The 6000-nt window shown below is 34.3% G+C and overlaps 1 protein-coding gene across 1 annotated transcript in view; it reads left to right on the top strand.

The window, feature by feature from the left end:
• Positions 1-810: 810 nt before the first annotated feature.
• Positions 811-6000, top strand: part of Tre1 (Trapped in endoderm 1) — a 62971-nt gene continuing 57781 nt past the window's right edge. The window contains exon 1 of the mRNA XM_085959817.1: positions 811-1077. The gene's annotated coding sequence lies outside the window, so the exon portion shown is untranslated. The remainder of the gene's footprint in view (positions 1078-6000) is intronic.

Genomic DNA, 6000 nt, shown 5'->3' with positions numbered 1-6000 from the left:
ATCCGTCATGATATGGGCGAATCAGTGCACTTACAATAGAGCGGAAGATGTCAAAGTGCATTTCGGTTTTTAAAAAATGTCCAATTTCTTTATACTTACTGTATGTTTTTGTAGGTATAAACTTGATTACATATTAACATTTATTACATAATGTACCAGTCAGTGGCTAAGGGTGGAGGTAGGCTATAGCGTCGTGTGTCCCAGGTTCGAATCCTGGGTCTGGCAAGTACACAATATGAAAAAAGCTTACCTATATCCTTTCGTAAAGATTTGATTTCTACATTAAAAAAATACTTTCTATAATTTCGGTTTTTCTGGCGATTTGGGGCGAAATGATATAGTTTCGTAATTATAGGAAAAATATTTGGCGAACCGAGTCCTCGACCATAGATTTAATAGTCTCACAGGGACCATGCTGGACATATGCGCCCAGCATGCTAAATCATTGCTCAAATAATATCGGCTCTGCTAACCGCTTGTCTCGATTTATTTATTTTTATCTGGAAGGGGTAAATAAAAAAATCCTCGAAATTTCTCAAATTACCCGATATTTTTTGTGAAAAACAAAAAACCTATAAATTTTTAACCGATGACAATGTGAACTATAATTTTTGCCGAAATACTATAATTTATAAGACCGTGTACTATTATAATTCAGTGACAAAAAGATAGCATCAATGGGTCTTTGAATCATGAATCATGAATTTGAAAAAAAAAACAGTCAGTCTTTAGATTCGTGCAGTTGTCGGTAGACGCGTCGCGCGAGGAGATAATTATTATATTTTTCCTCGAGTTTATAACTAAATTAATACGTCGATATATTTTATATTATAAATTCTAGTGCATCGCTTAATATGTCATAGGAATAACCTGACAATATTATAAAATTGGTTTTAACTGTTATTTTTGAGATATTTAAAAAATATTTAAATGACATTTTAGAGTTTAAACAGTGCAGTTTTTAAATATATTAAATTGAAATAAATAACTTAATAATAATTATTGTAACTATGCAGTTATTTTAATATTATGTTTTCATAGACAGTGAATTTTTCGGATGTAATTATCTATACTTATGTGAGTTTTAATTTTGTCTTAAACTTATCTACTGTGACACTATGTCTTGATTACTTCCTTTACTATATTTGTTTTCGTTTCTGGGAAGGGGGTTCTAGATTTCAACCCTCCCCCTTGTGTGCGTGACTTAGCAGACTATATATTATTATATATTATTTATTGAAAAAAAAACTAACATGATCATTAAAAGAAACAAAATAATACATTTAATTTAAGCTGATATAAGTTGAATATTCTTATTATGTTTATTCAATGAAAAACAAAGTAAATTACCATTTTCTCTCTGTTTTTATTAACAGACGTTTTACGAGGAATGTTTGTTAGACATTCACTTTCAATCAGGCGTGCACACAGAAAAATGGCGTGGGGGGTCAATTTCTAAAAAAAATATCCATAAGTACAATAATAATATGTACTTCATTGTTTATACGGTCGCGGAACCCCTCCGGAATTAACACAATGTAGATGTTACACCCACGGTGGCCGCGCGGCTTAAGCGTTGGACTATAAAGCCGTGGGTCCCAGGTTCGAATCCTGGGTCTGGCAAGTACACATATAGTTTTTCAATTTGTGTGTGTCAGGGTATGGACCAAATAGGTTGAGCAAGTGGCTGACATCCATTTCGCGTAAAAAACAAAATCTGTCAATACAAACCTCCACTCTGTGGAGGCCCATATGATCCTATCAGGATCGGACATGGTCGGAAAAAAAAGATGTTACATTCCCGGATACATTCACCCTACCCAGACACGTTGAGTCTAGCAATAAACAGCTGGCCTCTATCTATAGCTAGCTATCGATGCTCGCATACGAGTTGCTGCGGCCTGTCGCCACTGAAGGATTCGAAAAATGTTCAAAAGGGTGGCCATTCAATTTGACAACGTAATTAACAAAGAAAAGATTTTTAATTGCCTATCTAGATTCACATTTCACATTCTACAGTACGATATAAAGCAGTGCTGTCCAACCAATTTGGCGCTAAGAGATATTTAGATGAATCGTAATTTTCCATTCCATGCATTCTAATAATTCTAACCCTTTTTGCTCAACTCTGGCAAAAAATTCCGCCGCAGCGACGTTTTAGGTAAGACAGTTCACTTTATCAGAGGAATGAATGAAACTACTGGAATCTACTATATTGAGAGATGAAATAAGATGCATTGGCTCTGGTTGAAAGCACACACATATCAATTAATTTTAGGAAACCTATTTAGTCCTGTTATGGTTGCCTGTAGGCTATACTTATTATCCGGGCCACAATCCTCAATCAGAAACCCCAATGAAGAGGAAGAATTACTATTCCATTCGTCTGTATATTTTGGTTTGTTGTCGTTCCTGGAGAGGGTACCGACCGGAGTACCCCTCTCATTTATCGTGTGCGCCTATACTATGCATTGATCAAACACTAGTAGCGAAGACTCAATACTAGGCGTGCCTTCTTAAAAAAATATTTTTTAATTACATATTGACTAATTTATATAATCACTTGGTTATATATTCTATAAAATAATTTATTTCGCCAACGAGAAATGCCGTATGTGTATGAATGTATTACACAGGTAATTACAAAACAATCTTCAAAGTTTTTAAAAAATATACCACAGCGCGCCATCTGTCTTCGAAATAAAGGTCGGATTATGTTTCAAATAATTCTCAATTTTTTTCATATGGACTTTACGTCACGTAGCCCCGCCCGGTCTATCGAATTGTATGAACTAAGGTAAGCTCCGATCGCAGAGCCTAAAACCGAAAAAATAATAATTTCTATGATGTTTAATCGAATATTAATAAATATAGACTGTTTTTAAAAATAAAAAGAACTTTTATCTAATGATTTTTATGTGTATAAATGTTTTGAAAAAATACGTACTTAATATATACTGATCGCTTAATTATTTTATGTCGTCAGTGAGTTTTTGAAGTTTCATTATATTAGTGTGTCGTTATCATTAGTGTGTACCTATTCATTAGTAGTAATATCGTATTATCCTCTTATTTCTCGTAAGTATACCTGACAACTGTGTTCTTTTTATCAAAACTCCACAGCCTACCTCTTTCCAAAAGACTATGGAGAAATGTAATTGATAATGAAAATACTATCGACTAATTTTAATTAAATTTATATGCATTCAAAGTTGTCATACATTTTTAAACCCTACATCGATAGTTTCTCACTACTTGTGATTCGTCTCTGTACGATTTACTTCATGCGTACTATAATAAATTAGGATGACCAGATATCGTCGGTGTTTTGTAAAAAGGGCGAATTAACCAAAATGCTACTTTACAGGAGGAGGATTTTTAACTTTTGACATTTATTTGTTTTTTACCTGTAGATGATTATAAATATCTAACAAGTTTATAATAAAGCTCAGAAAGAATACTGTCATTATAATAGGTATTATTATATAATATTTTAAAAGGCCTAATATGTCACATTTGCTTTTTATTTCGTAATTTTAATTAATTTAATTTTAGTCGATTATCGTTTTTAAGTACTTTCCTGTGGAGATAAAAATTCGCCGTTTTTACACAACAAAGCTAGTGGAGTACATATTGTATTTTCATTAAAATCTCGATTTCGCCAAAATGGTTGATTCGCCCTTTTTACAAAACACCGACGATATATGGAACATTTTCAGTGGGGACAGTTTCTTATGATAACTGGCATCTCTGTTGATACTTGATACGCAACCAAAAAATACGTTTAATTCAGTTCATTTTGAGGTTTAACCACAGGATTGTTGTTTGTTGATATTGTTAAAAAGTGTGGATATATTTTCGTTGCAATATGTATTTTATATAATGTCAGCTGAATGTAGAACTATTCTTACTCACACAGTGACGTCCCTAGTCAAAATGCCGCCCCTAGGCAGTGGCAAACTGCCGCCCCACTTTTTCATCATCATTTCATGCCTACAATATCTAAAAAATGTATTGATTGGATACATTACCATCAAAATATATACCTACCACTAAAACTAAATTAAAAATAGTGGTAAGTAGCTAAAACATACAAAATTAAATTTATAAATATTTTACTTCCCAAAAGTGGGAATTTTTATGACACTGGTAATACAGTGGCTTCTTACAATATGTTATGTTTGCATTGTTTGCTATACATTATTTTGCTCTGTCTTGAAGAATTGAGGGCGATCTGTGTCGATTTTCTTCTTCACAAAACTTTTCATCATTATTTTGTAATCATATTTTTAGCCTGATACCACAAAGTTTTAGACATTGTTGAATCAATAATTGTTATAATGATGGCGCGACGATTCGATACAGCTTAAAATCGTGGATCAGGAACGGTAGGTGGGACGCTCTGTAAGAGGGGAGTGCATCTTTAGTTTCGACGGCAACTTCCGTGCGCACTGGTTAATCCAATTATTCGCAAATCTGCACATGTCGTTTCTAGTCACCAAGGTCGTCAAAGGGCAACGGAAGTAAACTAGTTATCGCGAATCCGACAAAAAAATACAGACCTGTTAAATCTTTTATGTTAATTAATACATTGTGTTTCCAACCAGTGAGCTAAATTTTTAATTTAAGATATTTTTGTCATTACGTACTATGTTTAGGTAGTTATTTCTGTATATACCAAATGAATCTCCTCATTTGCCGCCCCCAAGCGACGCTCAATCTGCCTACCCCCACGGGACGTCAAATTGAAATTGAAACATTGAAATGTTTTGCAGAAGAGTTTTTTGAAACAGCTTACTTCAGTTATTTATATGGATAAGTGTATGAACCATTTTTTCATCAATAATCCTCCTAAAATATGATGCGTACATTTATTTATCCATAAAGATAATAAATAAATAATTTCAGTAAGTTGTTTCAAAAAACTCTCACCTCAAAAATTTCAATTGTAAGTTAGAATAGTTATTTCTTATCGAGTTGCTTACAGTTACGCTAATGAGTACCCGGCTTTATATTATTGTATAAGTGGACATGTCGAAACTTGCTTTGCACCAAATAAGCGGTAGAACTAGAAAGAGAAAGCGGTGTAAGGGCTTGATATAAAGCGGACAATAGCAACTTTACTGTAACCATAATCAGTAATCACAGTGGCCCTGGCTAATTATTGGCCACTAGAATAAGTGGGATAATGAGCATCTTTTTCTTATCGTGGCATCCCCTAACGGAGATCGGCCACCATGTGGTCTAATACTTCGATATAAAAACTTAAAAACTACCCTCGATAGCTGCCGAAAGCGGCCTACAGCAGTCTTGTGTATAGAATAGATGCGCATATACTGTAACCAAATAATAAATAATTATTTATTAGGCTTGCGAACTAATTATTTGGCGTCCATACTAGTTACTGTATCTGCAACGGCCACAATTACGGCTCGCTAATGAGTACCGGGCTTTATATTGTGATACTTAATATGTTATTTTAATACATAGTATAATTATTACTTAAATACTGTCAATACTGGACCGTTTCAGACGGGACACCGGTGTCGCGCTCGATATAATATAGGAGGCCTTTGTATTCGAATAAAGGGGCATTTGTATTATGTTTATGAATCCCCAGAGCTAATGAGTCAACGCATAATTTCGCGTTATAAATTAGAACATAAAACTGGCTGTGGTAATAAAAACAAGTGTATCGGCGTCTTGAGAATGTAGCGGCCGACGAATAAGTGTACCAGACACGCGTTGACTCATTGGCTCTGGGTCGTTCATAAACATATTACAAAGGCCCATTTATTCGAATACAAAGGCCTCATATAGTATATCGAGCGCGACACCGGTGTCCCGTCTGAAACGGGCCTTATCGGGACGTTGGGATAGAAAACAATGTATCCCATAAAACGGAACATCTGGCGACCCTAACTATAATGTATAATTAATTATATTATACAACTGAGAAAATATAATTGTATGTTATGTTTTCACGCCGAAGGCGGTAAG

Source organism: Rhyacophila brunnea, unplaced genomic scaffold, assembly GCF_057557595.1.
Source record: "Rhyacophila brunnea isolate RB1 unplaced genomic scaffold, BYU_Rbru_1.0 scaffold_9, whole genome shotgun sequence".
In the NCBI taxonomy this organism is placed as follows: domain Eukaryota; kingdom Metazoa; phylum Arthropoda; class Insecta; order Trichoptera; family Rhyacophilidae; genus Rhyacophila; species Rhyacophila brunnea.
Note: the sequence above shows the minus strand (reverse complement) of the source record. Positions and strands in the feature narration are given on the sequence as shown.